The 23,210-nt window shown below is 46.6% G+C and overlaps 1 pseudogene; it reads right to left on the bottom strand.

Moving 5' to 3' along the window:
* Window positions 1-205: 205 nt before the first annotated feature.
* Window positions 206-1,790, bottom strand: LOC101638251 (annotated as a pseudogene).
* Between the last annotated feature and the right edge of the window lie 21,420 nt (window positions 1,791-23,210).

Genomic DNA, 23,210 nt, shown 5'->3' with positions numbered 1-23,210 from the left:
GGACTCAAACCTACAATCTTTTGGTTAGCATGCTAACTATTTACATCATCCTGGGATCTTTTGAAATAGTTCCCCTCCAAACCCAAACCATGAATCAATTCTCCAGGGACCCTCCAGGGATGACAGTGAAAACAATCTAGCCAGAAAGCTTTGTCTTGTCAGTTAACAGAAGCTGGAGTATTGCCATACTGCAGGGTCAAAGGAATCAGTACTCCCTGCCTTCCTCCTCACCCTCACCTTCAACAGAATCTACCCCAACCTCCTCATAGTCCTTCTCCAGGGCAGCCATGTCCTCCCGGGCCTCAGAGAACTTTCCTTCCTCCATCCCTTCACCCACATACCAGTGGACAAAGGCACGCTTGGCTAAGGTGACCAGCTTTTAACATTGGTAAAGCGGGACACCATTGATAAAACTCATATCCTGGCGAAATAGCCACATGGCAGCTGAAAACCGTATACCCTAGCTTGTCGTGCATTCTTTCCAAAAATCGGGACTTTTTAAAAGTGCCACGGTATGGGGGGGGGGGTAATTATTAAAAATTGGAACTGTCCCGCCAAAAGCAGGACATCTGGTCACCTTATGCTTGGCATGCATCAGGTCAAACTTATGATCCAGGCGAGCCCAGGCCTCAGCTATGGCTGTGGTGTTGCTCAGCATGTACACAGCACCTTGGCCAGGTCTCCACCAGGGACCACAGTGGGAGGCTAGTAATTAATGCCAACCTTGAAGCCAGTGGGATACCAATCCACAAACTGGATGCTGCGCTTGGTCTTGATGGTGGCAATGGCAACATTGGGAACCAAGTCACATCTTTGGGAACCACGTCACCATGGTACAACAGGCAGCAAGCCATGTATTTTCCATGATGGGGGGTCACATTTCACCATCTGGTTAGCTGGCTCAAAGCAAGCATTGGTGATCTCTGCTACCGTAAGCTGTTCGTGGTAAGCTTTCTCAGCAGAGATGACAGGGGCGTATGTGACCAGAGGGAAGTGGATGCAGGAGTAGGGCACCAGGTTGGTCTGGAATTCTGTCAGATCTGCATTCAGGGCACCATCAAATCTGAGGGAAGCAGTGATGGAGGACACGATCTGGCTAATCAGGCGGTTAAGGTTGGTGTAGGTTGGGTGCTCGATATCGAGGTTCCTGCGACAGATGTCGTAGATGGCCTCATTGTCTACCATGAAGGCACAATCTGAGTGTTCCAGGGTGGTGTGGGTGGTGAGGATGGAGTTGTAGGGTTCAACTACAGCTGTGGACACCTCGGGGGCAGGGTAGATGGAGAACTCCAGCTTGGACTTCTTGCCATAATCAACTGAGAGGCGTTCCATCAGCTGGGATGTGGACCCAGAACTGGTGCCCCCACCGAAGCTGTGGAAAACCAAGAAGCCCTGGAGACCTGTGCACTGGTCAGCCAGCTTGCGGATTCTGTCCAGGACGAGGTTGAAGATCTCCTTGTCGATGGTGTAGTGCCCACGGGCATAGTTGTTAGCAGCATCCTCCTTGCCCGTGATGAGCTGCTCAGGGTGGAAGAGCTAGTGGTAGGTGCCAGTGCAAACTGCATCAATGACTGTGGGTTCCAAGTCTACAAACACTGCCCTGGGCACATGCTTGCCAGCGCCCGTCTCACTGAAGAAGGTGTTGAAGGAGTCATCCCTCCCCCAGTGGTCTTGTCACTGGGCATCTGGCCATCGGGCTGGATGCCGTGTTCCAGACAGTAGAGCTCCCAGCAGGCATTGCCAATCTGGACACCAGCCTGGCCAACGTGGATGGAGATGCACTCACGCATGCTGGCGACGAGTCAGGAGGCGAAGGGAAACGCGGTGGGAGTGGGCTGCGGGCTCCGATTACCGTCCCGGGCAAGCTGAGGGTCAAGGTAAGTAATGCCCTCAAGACTCTAACTCTTTTTTTTTTGAGAGTGAGTGAGTGTGAGTGAGTGAGTGTGAGTCAGTGAGAATGAGTGAGTGAGTGAGTGAGTGAGTGAGTCAGTGAGTCAGTGAGTGAGTGTGAGTGAGTGAGTGAGTGAGAGTGGACTCGAACTCTTTATGGGGGTAGAAAGCCTCCTCTTTTGCCCTCAGAGCAGCTGGTGGTTTTTGAACTGGTGACCTTGTGATTAGCAGTTCAACGCATCATCACGACACCAGCAAGTACAAATATCAGAAAACTCTGCGCTCGTGTGTGTGTGTGTGTGTGTGTGTGTGTGTGTGTGTGTGTGTGTGTAATATAAAACCGAGAGACTGGGAAAGAGGCAGAGAGACTAGTCAGGTGAGAAGAGATCGCAAAGGTGTCTAATCCAAACTAAAGCCACTTCACCAACATATGGGCCCAGACTGCAACAGCTGCACCAAACGGTGCCACTGGCTAGAACTCTCACCAGTGATGATTGGGCAACTCTTCCTAGTGTGATTGAATGGTATGATGTGTGATTTCTATACCAATACAACGGCTTTTTAAAAAAGGAACAGATGTACCATAAAAAGAAGGACTTTGTTTCAAAGCATATCTGGCAGCAGGGACTATCCCTGATGGATGTTCATAGTCATTCAGAGACTCGGGACTCGTCATAGTTTTAACCTGATCACGACGTCACTGAGGTTGGCTTTTAACCTCCTCAGAATGCTTTCTGCTTGCACAGTCCCGGATTTATTCTTGTTGCACAACGTGGCGGTTTTTGATTTCTGATCTGGCACGGCCTCTCACCCAATGCCTTCTCTCGGGAGCTGTTTTCCGAGCCCGTCCTTGCCCGCACAGCAAAGCTTAGGCCCCTGAAACCGTGATGGCGCGGTGCCCTCTGCAGGACATACGGGTAACTGCAGCCATCGGATCTGTTACCGGTCGGCCACTGCGAAAAGAACAAGCCTGTTTTGGAAGAAGAGCCATCCTGCGCCTTAGAAAGGACGACAGGGACCGTCCCTGGAGAAGAACATCATGGTTGGTAAAAATAAAACCCTCCACGAGATGGCTGAGCACGATGGCTGCAACGACGAGCTCAAGCAGAAGGCTCCTGGGGAGGGCGGCGCAGGCCGGGCAGTGGTCCCCCAGCCGTGCCCGGGGCGCCGACAGGTCGTCGACCCTCGCTCAGGGAGCTGTGGTCCTGGAGCGTCGTCTGGTTGTGTCCACGGCTAGGGTGTGAGGAGCGGTTCACTCCAAAGCTTTGGGAGGCAGGCCAGGTATAGATACACCTGTATGGCAGGGGGCGGGGGGTGGGGAACATGAGGCCCACGTTAAAACCCTAAGGAACTCTTCTATGGGTCCGAACCGACTCGATGGCACCTAAAGACAACAACAACAAACTCTTGAAGCTGACTAACCAGGGCTGTTTCAGGCCATGGTCACACACGAAGGAAAAACTTCTAGAAACAGCTCGAATGAAGTAGGACGGGGAAAGGGAAGTCAAGGAGAGAGATGGTTGAGATGGCGTGGGCGGAGGGGACAATGCCAGGAAGATTCAGAAACGACGTTCGCATATGTGTTACCTCTGTTTAACGGTTTAAAAATTACTGCGCTGAAAATATACACACCAAGACAGTTGCCAGCAACTTCCACACTTACAACGCAACGGCGCCGATTACATCTTTCATGTTGTGCCAACATTGTTGGGTTATCGTTTGCCCAAATGCCGTCATCATATTTTCAAAGATTACACTCAGGTGGTCTAAACGTTCAGGAAAACCAACGTCGCATGAAAATGAATAACAGAAAACCATCGAGGTTAAATCCAACAAAAACGAGTATGAAGAGAAGGAAAGGCAGCCGTGAGAGAACGCAGGTGCAGACACCAAAGGCACATCGAAGCAGGTGGCTGCCAATCGCTTCCCAACAAGCGGGCGGACACTCTCAGGTGGGAGAAGACACGCAAGGGCAGCAGGCTTCAGAAGCAGAAGAACTGGGGACAAAACTCGTGCGAGAACTAGAAACACAAACTCTTTCAGAAAGAAACATTAAATCAGGAATACCAGAGTGAATAAGGAAGGCGGATAATGGCTTAAAACAAGAAGGTGGAAAAGCAGGGTTGTTTTAGAAACTTTTCCTTGTGAGTTGGGTGGAGGTTTACTGAGCAGACAACTCACACATTTTGTTTCAATGCATTGATTGCCATCCTGCAATTGAGGGCACTTATCCTACCTATTTCAATTCCTCCTTCTATCCTAGCCCTTCCGAACTTTGTCCTGAGGTGATTACAAACAGAAAAGGAGCCAAAGTCATTGTCATGCAAGGATCACTTTTATGTGGTCTTTCTAGCCGTGGTCTTTTAGCTCCCACCAAATGAATTGGGTAGGTATAGACAAATAAGGTGCTTTGTGGCCTACCAAAGAGATTGGAGAGCTTGCTAAGAATGCAAATAAGATGCATGGCACTTGTGTGTGCGAGGGGCCATGCAAACAAAAATGTTTGGAAACTTAATTCTGGGATCGGCTAGTTTTGCCATCCACTAGGCTTGAAAGAGAGCCAATCTCAGAGCAGAGGGGGGACCTGACAACCACTAGGAAGAGGCGTGAAGTATGCGCCCTTTGGATCGGGGGTCCCTGCAATGGAAACCTCCTAGACCCAGGAGCCAGGGAGCTGCAACACAGGAGACAGTGAGAAGCAATGGCAGAGAAAGAGCACAGCAGAACTGGTACCTTCAGGCAGGAGGTTTGTTGGCAGAGTCGGGTGTCCCCAGGCAGTTATTGGCAGAGCTAAATACTTGTAATGCTTGCCCAAGCAGGCAGAGGGTGTAGGCCCGCCCCAGAGGCCTGAAGGGGAAGGAGAGGGGAGGGGCCTGTAGGTACAGCTGAGAGGAGAAGGTCCTGGTTCAGAAAACTCCACCCTGAGTCTTTTCTGATCCTAAATTGTAACCTGCTACTTCCCGAATAAACCTCATGATCCTGGGCCTTATCTATGGGTTCTGTGTGACCATTGCATTGACATCTCACACCCTGCAGAGACTAGAGAATGCCACGGGGGAGGGACAGCTTGTATCTGAATTGGCACACACACACACACACACAAAGTTGGAGGGCGGAGGTCCGTCTGTCTCACTTCTGCTCCACAGGCATCTGCCCTGGGTTGATGCCGACGGCCAAGTCAGAGGAGGCGAGATGCCTCCACTCCACTATTCCTGCAATCATCATTTATATTTATTTATTTAGCTTAAAGGAACCCATTCACTCAGGTGCTTGCTCATGGCTAGGAAGGTTACATACGTTTGTCTCCCGTGTGCTCTGTGTAAACATGGCTCTATTTAGAGTGCACATCACTATGGCTGTAGACATGGACTCTGCATGCTGGTAAGTGTGGCTCCTTTCACCTACCTCTGCCTGTTCATCTTGTCTGTCTGCCTGTGCAACCACTGGGGTGGAGGTTTGCTGTTCCTGGCAATGCGCTGTGCCATCCCACTGACCCTTGTTCTCTGTAACGCTTGCGCGCCTCTCTGTCTTCCTTTTCTTGAGGGCGACTGTGCTAATCCTTTCCTTATTGTGTGTGGCCTTTCCCTCCATCCAAATAACCATTATCTAGCCAGTGTTTTTTTCCCTCTCTTACCCTCTTACCCCTGGTAACCATCCAAGAAGTTTTTCTACGTATAAACCTGTCTTGCCTTTTATAATAGTGGACTTATACGCGACCCTTTTCATCCATGTTATAGATCTTTTATGAACACTTCGTTAGTCTTTTCCAAGACATCGTATTCTTCCCTTGTGTGCATGTACCTGTCTTGGGCTGGGTTCCCTAGAGAAGCAAAAGCATTGAACCTTCTATGTGTACGTACCCAAAAGAAAAAGCCAAGCTCTCACTGCCCCTGAGTCACACCCAACTCACAGTGACCCTATAGGACAGAGGAGAACTGCCCTGTGGGTTTCTAAGACTGTAACTCTTGATAGGAGCGGAGAGCCTCCTCTTTCTCCCGTGGAGCAACTGGTGGTTTCAAACCGTTGACCTTATGGTTAGCAGCCCAACATGTCATCTACGACACTCCCCTCCACCCCCAGGCCTCCCAAAGAAGAGAGTTAAGATATATAACATCAGGAGAGACCAGTCCCTGGAGAAGGACATCATGTTTGGTAGAAGGCCCTCGGCGAGATGGGCTGACAGTGGCTGAACCATGGTGTCCAGCAGAGGAATGATGGTGAGGACAGCGCCGGACCAGGCAGCGTGGCCTCCTGTTGCGTGGAGGGTCACTGTGGGTCAGAACCAACTGGGTGGCCCCTAACAAGAACCAGCAAGGTGGTCCATAACAGACTCGAGAGCAGCAAGGTTCTGTTTGCTTGTATTTGTGCCATCAGTTAGATTCCCAAGTTTCCTCCTGCTTCTGCCTTTTCACACAGTTAAGTCTTATTCCTAAGAATGTATGTTCTTCCATCTATGTAGGACTCTCCGTTTCTTAAAGCAGTGTTTTGTAGTTTCTTTGCATCTGATTCGGTTTGTTCCTAATCACTTTTATCTTTTTGGTAGGGATTGTAAATTGTATTGGCTTTCTGATTTCTTTCCAGAGTTCTCTGTGTTGGGGTAAAGGAGTCTGATAAGCGTCGTCCGTGTGTTGATCTCATACCTTGCCACTGGCTAAATCTTTCAGTCCCAGTAGTTTTCTGACTGAGTATCAGGATTTTCTATGTGTGGGATCATATCATCTGCAAATAAGAGTATTTTTCTCTCTTCCTTACCTATTTGAAAGCCTTTAATTTCCCTTTCTTGCCTTATTACCCTGGCTAGGACTTCCAATACAATGTTGGACGGGACTGATGATAGAGGACACCCTGGTCTGGTTCCAGTCATAACATCATCACTACTCTTAACAAGTGAATGCATGCGAAACCTTGATTGCTTACTTTGTAGCTTATGGACCATAGAATGTTAACAGCTAATGTGTTTTCATGACAGCATAGATGGGAATAGAAATTGTTACCAGCTAGATCCATGGATCACAACTTTTTCTCAAAAAGAGAGATTAGGAAATGACTCACAAAGAAGAAACAACCATTATGGGTAAAAGCCTATGAGGAGTACCCCCCAAAAAAACCGGAAAAAAGCTCCACTGGGCAGAGCTTTCTTAGCACATATTTTCCCCGCTAGGTGAGCGTCGAGCAACTTGCTCCGAGTTAGTGCACACAGTGGCATCGCCTGGAAAGATTCTCTTTGGTCACAGTGAATTTTTTCATAAAAGCAGTTTTGCTTGAACCTCATTGTTTGCGTGTGTGATGGCCAATTTAAGAGAATAGCGTGTGGCTGTGAAATTTTGTTTCCTGCTTGGGAAAGATGCCCCAGAAACTGTTGTAATGTTGAACACAGCGCTATGGAAAAAACTCAAGAGTACGAGTGGCTTTCTCATTTCAAAAAAGCTGAAGTGTCGATTGATGACAAACCTTGTTCTGGACATTCGTCAACTTCCCAAACAGATGAAAATGTTGACTCATAGTGCATTTGGAGTTCATTCCACCAGGTCAGACTGTTAATCACGCTTTCTATTTAGAAGTTCTGAAAAGATAACTTAACAGCATGGGACAAAAAAGGCCCGATTTGTGGCAGACAGGGGACTGGTTTTGCCACCACAACAATGCACCTGCTCATGCAGGCATCTAAATGCACCAGTTTTTTGGCAAAATAACCAGCATGCCTCTCTTGTCCCATGCACCTTACTCATCTAACCTCACTCCATGCGTGACTTCTTTTTGTTTCCACACATGAAGAGGGACATAAAAGGACAGTGATTTGAGGATGTAGAAGAGGTGGAGAAAAAAAACAAGGGAGGTGCTATCAGACATCCAAACAGATGAGTTTGAAAACTGTTTCCAAGAATGGAATAGCAGATTTAACAAATGTATTCAATGTAATGGAGAGTACTTTGTAGGTGATAAGATTGTTTTGTCAAAAAACTTAAATTCATATCTTTGGAAAAATGTTCATTTTTTTGGGAGGTACCCCCTCATATAAACAAACAAACGTACAAACCCTCAGCAGGGAGCAGCAACACATAGTAATTGGATGGAGACAATTTTGTATATTGGTGCTCATTAAAATAAAATTTTAAAGAGTCTATTTCTTCAAAGGCCCAGAGAAAAATAAAATCCCAGGGGGCTTCTACATGATGGCTGGCTTTTGGATGGGCGCAAGGTTTCGCTATTGAGAGACTTGGGTTTGACTGCTGGAGACAATGGACAAGTTGGCCTGCATTCGCCGACCCGGGGCATTCTTTAGACGGCATGTCTGTCTGTAGATGGCTGTTACTGAGACATAGGAATAGCGCCTCCGCGTTATCCTCTCCTTTATCCTGGTTCCTCTTGCTCTAAACCATCCTCCTTTCTGAGTTCCACTTTTTAAAAATGTTTTCTTGTGCACTGAGTGCATGTGTTTACAGAGCACATCTTTTTCTATTGATCAATTCATATACTCGTTGTTTCATGCCACTGGTTGCCATCCCCACAGTGTAACAGCCATGATCCCACTTCTTCTCCGTGTTTCCTATTTCCATTTCTCCTCCTTTCTTAATCCTTCCTGCCTTTTGAATGGTGTCCTTGGGCAAATGCTTTCCTTTGGGTCTCACAGGATGGCTTGTCCTAAGGAGGGTGTATCTCTTTAGTGCTGTTGCCCCTCTTGTAGATCTCTCTATTGTTTAACCGGAAATGGAACCACAAGGAGTTCCACTGCTTCAAATAGCATCTGAGATAGTTAAGGTTTATTGTGCCAACCTGGCCGATAAACACATGTGGGAGTAATTGAAGGGCGGAGGGATAAATGGCTCAGTGAGCCTCGCCTTTCTAGTTCTCGGGTCTCTTGCTTTGTGATGGTCGGACCAGGGTGCGGCTGCCTTCGCCAGTTCCCTGCTTCAGCTGGCAATGCTCACTTCCTGCAACACATTCCTGAGGAGAAGTCACATGGACCTACCCCGATGCAGCCCTGGGTGCTGGAGCAGCTGTGTGGAGACCCCTGCCAGTGCTGAGATGCTTACACGCTCACTGATTCAGCTTTCCTCCTGCAGCGGCATCATTGTGCTTGTTTTGTGAGATGGAGGAGGACTTTGTGGATTGGTGTTGGACATATGGGTTAATGTTGGACTTGTGGGCTTGGGCAGCACTGGGTTGGGATGCTTTCTTAATGTACACTTACCTTTTATATAAAACTCTCTCTTGTATACATGTGAGTTTCTGTGGATTTGTTTCCCTACTCTACCCAGACTGACACAGCATCCCAGTCATCCAAATTAAAAATATCAGATGAAACCATTGACTTCTTCATTCCACTTACCAGCTCGAATCAGTTCCGTCTCTAAGTTCTGTTGGCCGAGTTAGCCCCCCAAATGTCCCATATCACCAGGTCCTTCTTTTCCAGTCTCATTGTCACTCACTCTAACTTCAAACTCACGGCCTGCGGTCAACTCTGAGTTACGGTGACCCTATGGGGCAGAGTGGAGCTGCCCCTGTGGGTTTCCGAGATGATCACCGCTCTGGGGGTAGAACAGCTCCAGTTCCGCCCACAGAGACTCGTGGTCTTGCAGCTCGCAGCCCAGCTGGTGACCACTACATCACGTCACCGGGGCTCCTTTTGTCACCGACTCCCCTCCTCCCAAACCTTGTTACTTCTTGCCTGGACAATTTCACGAGGTTCAGAAGTAATCTTCCTAACTGCAGGACTGGGTCTCTCTTTGGATCCATTATTTACCAAATTAACTCTCTTACATTTTTTGGACATGTTATTTCTCTGTTCAGAAAAGTGATCACTCCATGTGTATAGGGTGCCTTTAGTCTGGTCTACAGGCCCAACATTATCTGCCCTGACTTATCGTTCTAGACTTACCTGCAATAAACGTGGCACGCTTGAGAAGACTAAGGGCCGTTGTTAATAGACAAGGGATAGGCGGTATCACCACGGAGGCCGTGCCGTAACCATGGAGGCCATGCCATAACCATGGAGGCCATGCCATAACCATGGAGGCCATGCCATTGGACTTGTGCTTTCGAGAAAGACTGCTGTTCAGATCCTCAAGCCAAGCGGACAGGCCATTGTGGGTTCACAACGCTGAAAGCAAAATGCTGGGGCTTCTTGCCTTCCTAGTTTTCTTTTGGAAGCAACAGAAATCTAGTTCTTTTGGGAAATCTGGCTGTTGTTAGGAGCCGTTGAGTCGGTTCCGGTTCAGAGCGACCCTCTGTCCAACAGAAGGAAGCCCTGCCCGGCCCTGCGGCAGCCTCGCCAGGACTCTGGTGTTTGAGCTCATTATTGCAACCACAATATTAACGCATCTTGCCCAGGGCCTTCCTCTTCCCCACTGCCCCTCGGCTTTAAGCAAGCATGAGAGCTTTCTCTCCTGACAGCATGTCCAAAGTTTGTGAGGCAGAGTCGTAGAACCAAGTGACTAGGAAAATCTTCAGGTTTATCCACTGCTGTTCATATCCATTGCTTCCAACCTTGGCCAACCCAACCATTGACTCTCAGTTGGATGACCACACGAGTCTTCTCCCTGCTGCTGGGGGAACCTCTAGAACGATGGCCCTCGACGCCCTTCAGACCTGGCTCTGAACCCATCCCCAGGAGTCACCTCCCAGACAAACAGCCCTATCAAGTGGACAATAACACCTGTGAGGACTGGAGTCCTTACAGTAATCAGCTCTGTCAGCCCCAGCATCTGCCCAACAACACAGACGAGAAGGCAGGCAGGCCCTGGAGAGAAGGGCGAGTAGAAATGGGCTGCCCAGGAGGAAGTGGGCAGAGCACTGAGGCTGCTGCTGCCTTGAGGGGATTCTAACGAATCTCACAAAACAAAATCTGCGTGCAGTGTTGAAGGTGAAGCTTCGTGCACTTTCACGCACACCACAGCAGATAAACACTAAACGGTTCCTCCTGTCTAGGCTAGCCGTCCTCAAATCACACTGCAAGCAGAACAAAACGTTTCTAAAATACAGATTATATCACGCTTCCTGCTTAGAACTGCACGGCCTCCCATTGTTCTTCAAACAAAGCTCAAACATCTAAAGATGCTACCTAATCTAGTTATTCTACGCCTCGGAGGGCATGTTTAACCAGCCACCTCGTTTACTATCGTGCCTCGGTCATAAACGTATTCGTTTCACGCTATAGCCTGCCCAATGTGTCCCTACTGTCCGACTGTTGTTGCATTTAGTCTCCCTTCCACCTGGAATGCTGTGTCCCATGCCTCTGCTAGATAGCCCTTTTCTATCCTCCAGGTCTTACTTCATCTATTATCTCCTAAGAAAGGCCATTGATGGCCACCTACATTAAAGGAAGCCCTTAGTCAACGCTATTGAGTCAATGCTGACTCATGGCGATCTGATAGGCGGGAGTAAAATTGCTTCTTGGAGTTCCAAGAATCTTTACAGGAGCAGGCAGCCTCTTCATCTTTCTCCCTTACCATGACTGGTGAGCTTTTGATTAACGGACAAGTGCGGAGCCCCCTGTGCCACCAGGGCTGCTTAAAGTAAGCCCTTGAAGGTCAACCAGAGTCATGGCCATTGAGTTGATTCTGACTCATTCTGACCCTCTCAGACAGCGTAGAATTCACCTTGTGCATTTCTGAGGCTGTGCATCTACAGGTGCCAAAGCCTCATCCTTCTCCCACAGAGCGGCTAGTAGGTTTGAACCGTTGGCCTTGTGGGTTAGCAGCCCAAATATATAACCTACTATTATGCCACAAGGGCTCCTTGCATAAGGTCTTAGTCCCGCCCTGCTTATGATCCTATTTCAGAGCGTGTATTATGTGAAATTACTTTGCCCTGTGCTCATCCTCTGGCTCCCCACCGCACCACCTTTAACATATAGAATGCATGACAGGCTTCGTTTCTCTCTTCTTCACCGCTGTCTGTAGCGCACCGTGTGTCGAACAAATGGACTATCTTCAAACCCTTTAGAAGGCGTAAGCTGTTGTCTCCTTAAAGGTCTCCAGAGAAGATTCCCGCCGCCCCCCCCCCCCCCCCCCCCCGATTCCATTGTGAAATAACTAACAGCCGTCAGAAAGTTCTTCCTCTTGCACAACTGAGGTCTTCCCTAAAGAGATTGCCGTCTTCCCTCATCCTTTATGGGATTATTAAATTGCTTTTGTGTCATAAGGGATGGGGTTTTTAAAGGGGGCTTTCTCTAATACTCGTTCTCTATCACACATTTTCTAAGCTCAGTGCTCTCTTCTGATCCCCACCATAAGCCCCATTTGTCCAGCTCAGTATGGGACGCAGACAATGCTCCTTGCCCTAAGGTTGAAGAAAACCACAACTGACAAGTCCTGGCTGCATCAGGGAGGCGCCCTGGGGGGGTGCTGGGTTCTTGCTGCGCCTCCAACAGCAGAATCCGATGTTGGGAACTGCCAGCCCCTCGGAGGGAGAAAGATGAGGGGATTTTTTGCTCCAGTGAAGAGTGACAGTCTTGGAAACCCACCAGGGACAGCTCTACCCATCCTAGAGGGTTGCTATGAGGCAGAATTAACTCGATGGCAGGGAGTTTGATTTAGAAGGAAGCCCAACCTTAGCTCTTGGTTAATCTCACTCTCGAATGGGCTTCAAATGTGTTTTCACAGGAACCTTCTGTGAAAATCCTCAAGCTTTCTCAAGAATCTGTGGGCTCAAAGGAAAAGAGATTGTGAAAGAGCAGAAGGACACAGATTCTGACATTGTCCCTCAGCACGGCTGGCCCATCTCTGTCAGCACTATTGAATGCCAACAACCCAGGGAATGCTTGACTAGGCAACAGTGGAATCCTACTGTAACGTGAAGACGAAAAATGAGCTTTGAAGGTAAAATTCCACAAAGTTGAAGTGGGGGGGGGGGAATTAAACAGAGCCGCCTGTAAATGCCACTTAACCCAGCCTCTCTGTGACTAGAAGTCAGTTGTGCTGTACGGTGTGACACCGTGCTTAATTAGAATAACAAGCTCCACCACTTACTGACTGTTTGAACCTGGGCACCTGATCTTGCATATGCAACCCGTGGTTTCCCCATCAGGGACGAGAGCAGCAATCATAACGTAACTCTCAGAGAGCTGTGAGAATTAAATGGCTTCATTCATATAAGCTACTTTGTAGTGTCACAGGAATTGCCCAATCCATTTCAGTTACTATTAGGAACGGCGTGGTCTCTAAGTGTATTTCTATAGTTCCGGTGTTTGTTCTGTAGCTCCTCCAACCGGAAACCCAAAGCACAAGTCCTTTTTGACTCTGTAAACGGCTTATCTTGGCTAAACAAAAGAAAGGACTTTTTCCTATTTGAGTCAGGATAGCTTGGGGATCGGCGAATGTTGAGACGCAGCTGCGGGGACAGCGGGAGCCATCGGTGCCCTTTGAGACTGCTAGGCTCTAATGTTTGGGGGAAAGAGCAACCGAGAGACTCAGGGCGGCAGGTTCTCATCAGTCCCTGTGTGAATTGGAGGGAAATGACGTTCACACAAGTGTGAGTCACACCGTCAGTCCTGAGATGACCCGAGGTCACGGTGGGCAAGCAAAACTACCACCTCCTGGCACGTGCCCCACACTTCCCTCACAGTCTGAAGGTGAATGGAAATCCGATTGGGCAAGAAGACGAGGAAAAGGATCAGTAGCCTCCTAGCCTAGTGAGTAAGCGTCAGACTAGAGCTTGGACGCACAGTCTGCTGAGAGAGAACAGAGCTAACGTAAAGCTGGATGATGCATTTCAACTTACTCTGTCAGAGCTAGAGCTGGTACTTGCAAAATCTCACAAAGGGTGGGCGTGGGCGGGGAAGAATGAACCCATATCAGCCTGAGAAAACAAGGAGCTGTCACTAGTCTGTGAGAAATGGTGCAAAGATGGAACGTCATCAAGATAGAGTGGCTGGAAGTGGAGGAGCCATCTGCCCATCAGAGGAGCGGGTCCCTCATCTGGTGAGTTACTGTGTGTGCTGATCTGTCTGGTTGTTACTCCCTTCCCTTCTCTGGTTCTGCAATTTCGTTTTTTTGTTTTTTTGGGTTTTTTTAATTTTTTAATTTTTTATTTTTTTTAAACATTTTATTAGGGGCTCATACAACTGTTATCCCAATCCATACACACATCAATTGTGTAAAGCGTATTTGTACATCATTTCTCAAAACATTTTCTCTCCATTTAATGCAATTTCGTTTTTAATCATGAAATCTACATCCAGTGAGCCCTCTTGGGGGCTGCGTGTTGCCCTCCATTTCTGCCTGGGGGGCTGCTTCTATGCGTGGGAAGCGGGCATTCAGGAAAAACACAGGCAGATCTTCCTCTGTTTCAGGGGAAGGGGGGGCTGGCACTCCCTAGAAGAACCTCTGAGAGATCTCTTTAGTTAGGTTCTCCCTAGTTGATCTATATGGAGCCCTGGGGGTGTAGTGGTTCTGAGGTGGTCTGCAATTCGCAGGGTGGGCAGTTCAAAACCAGCAGCAGCTCCATGGGAGAAAGACCGGGCTTTCCACTCCCATAAAGAGTTACCGTCTTGGAAGCCCACAGGAAGCCCAGAGCATTGACTCCGTGAGAGCGGAAGTGAATGCTGTCCGTGGTCGCTGTGGCGGTGGGACAGTCTCTCTTTAGGTGGCCCACCTTCTGACTTTAGTTTACCTCCTGTAGGAGTTCGTTCCTATCAACCCAGCAGCTTACACTTACCAGTTGGGGAAAGGTTATTAGTCCCCAAATGAACGCCTTGGAAGATCTGTCTTGTTGCTCTCAGAGCCTTGAAATGTTGGCTGTGGGCGGGCTTCACTCCGAAGGCCTGTTTGCTGGCACGGAGCAGCCTAGGTCAGCAGTCACTGACACCACTTGTAAGGGGGAGCAGACAGACTCAGAGTGATCCGCAGGTAGGGCTACCCTGTTGGTTTTTGAGGCCGGCCGATAGGGTGCACTGAAGGACATGATGGACGCCACTGTCGAGGCTTCTTGTGTCATTTGCATCTGGTCAGGTCCCCATGGACGTCTGCTTTGTTGATCTCAAAGACCAGGTTGGTCTTGTTGCTTTCAGAGACCAGAGCTATGGGCTGCACAGGGAGGCAGGTAGAGTGCTGGCTCTGGGACCGGAATCCACCGCTGAGCCCCTCTGTCCTGTCGCAATTCACAGCAGGCTTCCAGGTGACAATGATCAGTACACGAACCTTGCGTGAGTGGGGGCGCTGGCTGGCCGACCGACTACAGCATGTTTGCTGGCGGCTTGGAAGAAACCGAAAGTCAAAATCTGAGATCTGGAACTTTCGAATCCTGACTGGGCCAGGGAAGGAGAAGGAGCTATCGCAGAGGGAGAGGAAATGGTACGCAAGTGCTGCGGGCTCGTCCCTCAAGAGTTCTCGCATAAAGCGGCCAGGCAAAAACACCAAATATGGGCAAACCTGAGAACTTCAACACCCTCAAGCATTCCAATTCCCACATCTAGAAAAGAACGATGGCAACATGCAACAAGTACGCTCGATACCATGGATGTATGGATTGTTATAAGAGTTGTAAGAGCCCCCAATTTAAAAAATTTCAAATTCCCCAACCAAATTTTAAAAATCACAAAATAGACAAAGAACGGAAACCACGGGCCGTGGAGGTGAATGTGACAAAGGGAGTGGAAGCTCATCTGAGGCCGATCAACCGATGGGGGAACGAACATAACACAGCAACACGCCTGTAATTAAAGGACGGATGGGAAACAGACAGAGAGTGGAGAGAAACAAGGAAAACAACGCAGGGACGAAAGGAGGACCGAAGAAGCGATGTTGCGATGGAAGGGGATCGTGACAGAAATGAGAAACTCAGTCGGAGGACGTAACAGCAGATCTCATCAGGCTCAAGCAAACTAGACAACCAGAGAGTTACAGCTCCCGCTGCTGAAGAGCGAAAAGGATGGACGCTCAGGAAGACAGAGCAGAGTCTGGGGACTGTGGAACGAACAACCGCCAGAGACCTCATGCACGCCGTGGACATGCCAGGAGGAGAAGAAAGAGCACGGGTTACAGAGAGAAGCTTTGTAGAAATAATGACAGAAACTGTCCCCAGTCTAACAAAGGGCACAACTTTACAAATCCAAGAAGCTCAAAGAACTCCCAGCAGGATTCACCTAAAGAGAATTTGCCAAGACACATCCTCGTTAGCGTTCCGAGAATTAAAGAACTCTGAAAGCAGTCTGCGAGGTGCAAACAGTCCCATACAAATGATCCCTGATAAGATCAAGTGCTGAGTTTTCCTCAGAAACTTTGGAGATCAGAAGACCATGGAAGGATATCTTTATAATGCTAAAACAAACTATCTAGTAAGAATATCCCTTGAGAATAAGAGTGAGAAAAAAATTTAATCCCCAGTAAAGCAAAACTAGAGTTCATGTCCACCGGACTGCCCCCCCACACACACAAAAATGTACTAATTCTGTACATGGAGTTCTGTAAATGGAAAGAAGAAGACACCACTAGAAAGTAATTCAGTTATGCACAAAAAGAAAGATCCCTAACGAGGGGAAATTACGGACAAGTATAGGAACTAGTAATAAGGTACTGTGTTAGTCCAGGTAGACTAGAGAAACAAATTCATAGACACTCACATGTGTATAAAAAATGGTTTATATGCAAGAGAAATTGAATATTGAGGAAATATCCCAGTCCAGTCTAAGCTCTTAAGTCCTATATTAGCCCATATGTCCAGTACCAGTCTATAAATCCCTCTTCAGACTCACGCAAGACATGCAATGATGCCGAATGCAGGAAGATCACAGGCCAGTGGGTGGGAAGTCTTGTGGATCCAGTGGTGGTGGAAGCATCTCGGGGCTGGCAGGGGTCCCTACATGACTCCTCCTACTTAGGTCACTAGCTTAGTTCCATGTGTCTTCTCCACAGGAATGTCTTGCAGGGAGTGAGCAGAGAGAGTGTGTCTCCCGCCTCCAAGGAGGGAAATACAAGAGTTCCCAGAATCCTTAGGAGAAGGCCAGGCCCACACAGGCCTCATAGGCTACATCCTGACTGACAGGCTAGACTCGACCCCTTCACTCTGAATCCTCAAATTGACACCAGATTATGTAACTTCCACAAAGGCCAAATCATTAGAATTTACGTAAAGCAAGCCAGAGGACAGAAAAGGATACATCATTCTCTAACTGTGTGGAGCTAGCAAACCTTGAAAAGGGCTGTATGAAAAAGAGAAATCATCTTTAGTGCTGTCCTCTTTAGTGCATGCTTCTGGGAGGGGTTCCACAGAGCTGGACTGGGCCCACCCCACAGATCTTTCTGTTAGTCCTGCTTCACGCCGATCTGTTGCCCTCAAGGCTTGGTGCCCCAGGTTGAGGTCTGGTTCCTTTCTCATTTCCCGTGGGGACATGAACAATACCCTCCCTGAGCGTGGGTTAGTGCCCTGTTTCCCCACTATCCACGTCCTCCTTTTTTTCCCCTTTTGGGGAGCAAAGCACTGAAATACCCAGGGAATCCTGAAAATAGACCTTGAAATTGGTGGGCATGACACTTCACCAGATCCAATGGGAAAACATTCAGAAGGCTCAGCAGACAGACCTGAAACTATTTATAGGCTTCCCCCCCTTTGCTTTTCCTTTTTCTCATGGCTATCCATATGGGATAGGCAGGGTAACCAATCCCAGGAGAAAACAAGGAGGCCAGTGGCTCCAGGGGTCTGTAGGAGAGGAGGAGGTGGGAGAGAGGGAGGGGGGACCCAACAAACAGGGACGAGGGAACAACAAGAGATCTAAAATCGATGACAAGGAGGGTGGAAAATACCTTGGTGGGGTTTGATCAAATGCAATGCAGCCGAGAGAAAGTACTGAGAGTCGAATGAAGGTCGAACATGATGGTGGGACAGGAGGAAAATAAAACGAAATAGAGGAAAGAACTAGGAGGCAAAAGACATTTATAGAGTTGTAAATATAGGCATACACATATGTAAATATATTAATATATAATGATAGGGATATAGGTCTATGTACATATATTTAAATGTTAAGTATTAAAGTAGCAGACGGGCATTGGGTCTCTACTCAAGTACTTCCTCAATGCACGAACACTTTTTCTAATAACCTGGCATTCTGTGATGCTCACCTTCCTGACACGATCGCTGAAGGCAAAATGGGTGCATAAGCTAATGTGCTGAAGAAGGCTGATGGTGCCCAGCTATCAAAAGATATAGCATCTGGGGTCTTAAAGGCTTGAAGATAAACAAGCGGCCACCTAGCTGAAAAACAACAATGCCCACATGGAAGAAGCACACCAGCCTGTGTGATCATGAGGTGTCAAAGGGATCAGGTGTCAGACATCAGAGGACCCAAAACAAACAAATATACCGAGACAAATGATGGGGGTCAGAGTGGAGACCCAAAGCCCATCTGTAGACAGTTGGACACCCCCTTACAGAATGGTCACAAGGAAGGGACGAGCCAGCCAGGGGGTAGTACAGCACCTTATACTGAATATACAACATTCTTCTAGTTCTTTAACACTTCCTCCCCTCCCCACTATCATGACCCCAGTTCTACCTTACAAATCCGGTGAGACCAGAGCATGTACACTGTACAGATAAGAGCCCTCCACGCATAGAATCCAGAACAGATAACCCCCAAGGAACAGTTATGGGAGTATCGATACCATGAGGGTAGAGGGAAGGTAGAGGGAGAAGGGGGTGAAATGGGAACTGACTATAATGATCGATGTATAAGCCTCGCCCTCCCAGGGTTGATGAACAACAGAAACATGGGTGAAGGGAGACAGCAGATGGTGTAAGAGATGAAAATAGTAATAATTTATCATTTATCAGGGATCCACAACAGTGGGAAGATGGGGGAGGGAGAGTAAAAAGAGCTGATACCAAGGGCTCATGAAAACGATGGCAACATATGTACAAATGTGTTTGACACAATTAATGTATGGATTATTATAAGAGCTGTAAGAGCCCCCAATAAAATGATTTATTAATAAAAAAAGAAAGAAAAAGGAAAATTATAGGTCAGATGCACTCAATGAAGATGGATGCAAAAACCTGATAGAATGTTAGAAAGCCAAACCTAATAATGTACAAAAACAACAGCACATTATGTCCAAATTGGGTTTATTCTGGAAATGCAAGCTTAGCTTAACACTATAAAGATCAATATAATTCACAGTATTTATATATTGAAGGAAGCTAATATGTTCATTCACTGGATACATAAAATGCATTGATACAATTAAAGATCAATCCATCATTTTTTTAAAAACTAGCAACAAATGTTAACTTGCTTTAGCTGATAAAACTTTCCTGTAATAGTTACCCATTGCTACATATCAAAATATCTCAAAACCTAATAACTGAACACAATAATAAATATTTTGTTCTCATATAAATGTCAGAAATCTGGAAGCAGCTTAGCTGGGTGGATTTTTCATGAGGTTTGGTGAAATACAGACTTCTATTGCAGTCACCTGAAGACTTTACTAGAACTGGAGAATCCCCTTCATTCAGAGCGGCCTGCAGGAAGAAGGGCTCCTGGCCACATTGAGGCCCCGTCCATAGGATTGGTTGAGGGTCCTTCAACAGGACAGCTGGCTTCCCCCAGAGTAAGTGACCCAAGAAAGAGAGGAAGCTGTAATGTCTTGTACAATGTAGCTTTGGAAGTCACCGGTCAGTCCCACAATATCCCATTGGTTACGCAGATTATCCCTATTCGTGAGTGAATGGCATTAAGTCCGGGTCATTTGGAAACATCGTAAGGACTGAGTATCACAGAACTCTATTGAACATCTTATTTCATAGAGAAACATTAAAATGATTCCCTTCAATTTCATTAAAAAGGCAACCTTTCTATTATTACCACTTCTATTCATTCACCTTTGAATTAGAGTCTGAGCTGACACGACAAATGAAGCAAACGAAGCCACTGGAAGAAAGACTATTTTCAGATCCTGTATGTTAATATAAAACAAAGAAACATTCCATAAAACAATAACATTAAAGGGAGCAATGGTTCCTGATCCAAAGACAGTACATAGCAATCAAATGGCCTCAATAGCGAATTCTACCAAACATTCAGAGAAGAGTGGACACTAATTTTACTCAAACTATTCCAAAGTATAGATAAGGATGGAATAGTCTGGAATTTATTTTTTGGAGCCAGCATAATCCTGATACCAAAAACAGGCCATAGGATTACAAAAAAAGAAAATCATAAACTAATAACTCTCGTGACCATAGATGCAAACATTTCAATAAAATCCTAACCAATAGAACCTCCATATCAAAAAATAATGCATCATAGCCAGCGGCATTCATAACAGGTTTTCAAAGATGCTTCAACATTAGGAAAACACTCAACATTATGCACCGCATAAATAAAACAAAGGGAACGAGCCACGTGATCCTATTGATTAGCACAGAAAAGACATCTGACAAAGTCCAATACTCATTCCTGATTTTTTTAAAAAAAATCAACAAATAGGAATAAGAAGAAAAATCCTCAACATAATTAAGGGATTATATACAACCAATGTCTAACAGTACTCTCAATGGATAGAAACTGGAAGTATTCCCCTTGCGAACAGGACCCATCCAAGAATGTCCTCTATCATCATTCCTAGTTAATACTTTGCTGGAAGTCTTAGCCAGAGCTTTAAGCCGAGGAAAAAGAAATTAAAGGCATCTGAAGAGACAAAGAAGAGATACAACTCTAGTTGCAGAGGGTATGATCTTAAATATAGAAAGTCCCAAGGCTCAGTAAGAAGATTGCTGGTACTGATCGAAACACTCAGAAAAGCCGTTGACAATAGCTACCCAACAGATTAACTCCTTCGGAGTCTAACTAACCAGAGTCTATCTATACAAAGAACACTACAAAACACTACTACAAGAAACCAAAAGAGACATATGTGGAAGAGGACCCCATGCTCATGAATAGGATGGCTTAACATGGTGAAAATGTCAATAAAGTTTTTACAGACATACCACAATCTCAATCACATTCCAACATAATTATTTAAAGAGATGGGAAAGCAATCACCAACTTTATATGGAAAGCAAAGCTACCCCAGATAAGCAAAGACTACTAAGGAAGAAGGAAGTAGAAGGCTTTCCACTTCCTGATCTCAAAACATGCAACACAGCCACTGAGATAGTTAAAGTTTCTTGTGCCAACCTGCCTGATAAACACATGTGGGGTTCATTCAAGGGCAGAGGGATAAATGGCTCGGTGAGCCTCGGCTTTCTAGTTCTCAGGTCTCTTGCTTTCTGATGGCTGGACCAGGGTGCAGCTGCCTTAGCGGTTCCCTGCTTCAGCTGGCAAGGCTCGCTTCCTGCAAGACATCCAATGGAACGAGATCAACTCTTTGACAAATGTTGGAATGTGATTGAGATTGTGGTATGTCTGTAAAAACTTTATCGACATTTTCTCCATGTTAAGCCAACCTATTCATGAGCATGGGGTCCTCTTCCACGTATGTATGTCTCACTTGGTTTCTTGTAGTAGTGTTTTGTAGTTTTCTTTGTATAGATAGACTCGCACCCTATTAAAAAACAAAACAAAATTCAAGATGGATCAAGGATATAAATGTAAGACCTGTATGGATTGCGATAACAGTTGTATGAGCCCCTAATAAAATGTTAAAAGTAAATAAATAAATAAATAAATAGATGTAAGACCTAGAACTCTAAAGATCACCAATGGGAAATAGGGAGAAACAGGAGTCCTAATACATGTCACAATACACTATCAAATATAACTAAAGACACAAAATCAGCAGAAGACAAACTAGATGGCTGGGACATCTTAAAAAACCAGATGCTTCTGTGCATGAAAATATTTCGCTGAAACAAGTAAAAGAGAACTCACCAACTAGGAAAACATAGGTTGACAATGACATATCCGACAAGGGACTAATCTGTAAACTTTATAGAAAACGTCAACAGCTTAACTAATTTTAAATGGGCAGAGGACATGAACAGACACGTCATCAATGAAAATATTCATGTGGCCAACAAACATATGAAGAAATACAAGCATTAACCATTGGAGAGATGCAAATCAAGACAGCAATGAGCAAATCATCTCACCCCAGTATTCATAGTGAAGTTAAAAACAAAACCAGAAAACAGCAAATGCCTGTGAGAGGGCGGAGAGGCTGGAACTCGAACCACTGTGTGAAACAGTGCTTCTCAAAAAATGGATACCATGTGGCCCAGCACTCCCTTTACTTGACAGATACCCTCGGGAAATGAAAGGAGCCACAGGAGTAGACCTATGCACCCCGTGTCTATACCAGCACTCTCCACGAGAGCGCGTGATGGGAACCACCGCAAGGTCCCAAGGTAGGAGCGTGGATAAATAAACTCAATATACACACATGCAACGAGTTCTATGTAGCGTTACAGAATAATGATGCAATGACGACACAGCTCATGATAATGGGTGGATTTGCTGATGAAGGTTGTCCATCACAAACGGACAGCTATTTTTGAGATCACAGTTATGAAAACAAATAAACAAGGGATGTTTGACTTTGCTTTACAAAGCATCTTTATTTTTAAGTGATTGTTGCCATTAAATGAATAACAAGTAACAGCTCTTGTGTGCTAATAGCTAGTCATTTCTATAACCTAAACACAGCCCAAACCAGAGGAGTACAGGTAACCCCTGGCTTTTCGAAAGTTTGAGTTCTCCACTTTGCATTTTTTTTGTCTTTTCTTTTTCATTTTATTGGGGGCTCAGACAACTCATCACAATCCATACATCCATCCATTGTGCATTTTTGAAGGCCTCCATCGGTGCCGGCTCTCGCTCATGGAAAGAAACCCACAGGATGGTTGCTAGTAGGAGAAATGGCGAACAGTAAAGCTAGCTTTCCACGCTGTGCAGCGTGCACTCCAAACAGCCCAGCGACCTCCCGAGCTCCTTGCTAGGAGGTCCCTCAGCATTGGAAAGTGCCATCAATCAAAAGAGATGCTGCATTGCCTCCTAAGGCTGCTGGGACAAATCATCAACATGCGTTTACTCTCTTACAGTCTGGGAGGCTAGAATTAGGTCATGTGTTTCTCTGAGCTGATACCAAGCCATGGGCTGGACTGTGCACTCTCTCCAGAGACCCCAAGGCAGAATCCCTTGTCTTGTCTTTTCCATTCTCTGGAGCTGCACCCCTTGGCTCCCAGGCCCTCCCTCCTCTTCACCCCCAGTGAGGAATAGAGCAGCCTCACTCTCCCTCTGCTTCTGCCACAGATCACCTCTGCCTTCTGTTCGTGTCCTGTCTCTCTCTCTCTCTCTCTCTCTCTCTCTCTCTCTCTCTCTCTCTCTCGCTTCCTTCTTACAAGAACACTTGTGATTACATTTAGGACCATCCAGATAA

This window comes from Echinops telfairi, unplaced genomic scaffold, assembly GCF_000313985.2.
Source record: "Echinops telfairi isolate 266 unplaced genomic scaffold, ASM31398v2 ScPeMD7_70;HRSCAF=299, whole genome shotgun sequence".
In the NCBI taxonomy this organism is placed as follows: domain Eukaryota; kingdom Metazoa; phylum Chordata; class Mammalia; order Afrosoricida; family Tenrecidae; genus Echinops; species Echinops telfairi.
Note: the sequence above shows the minus strand (reverse complement) of the source record. Positions and strands in the feature narration are given on the sequence as shown.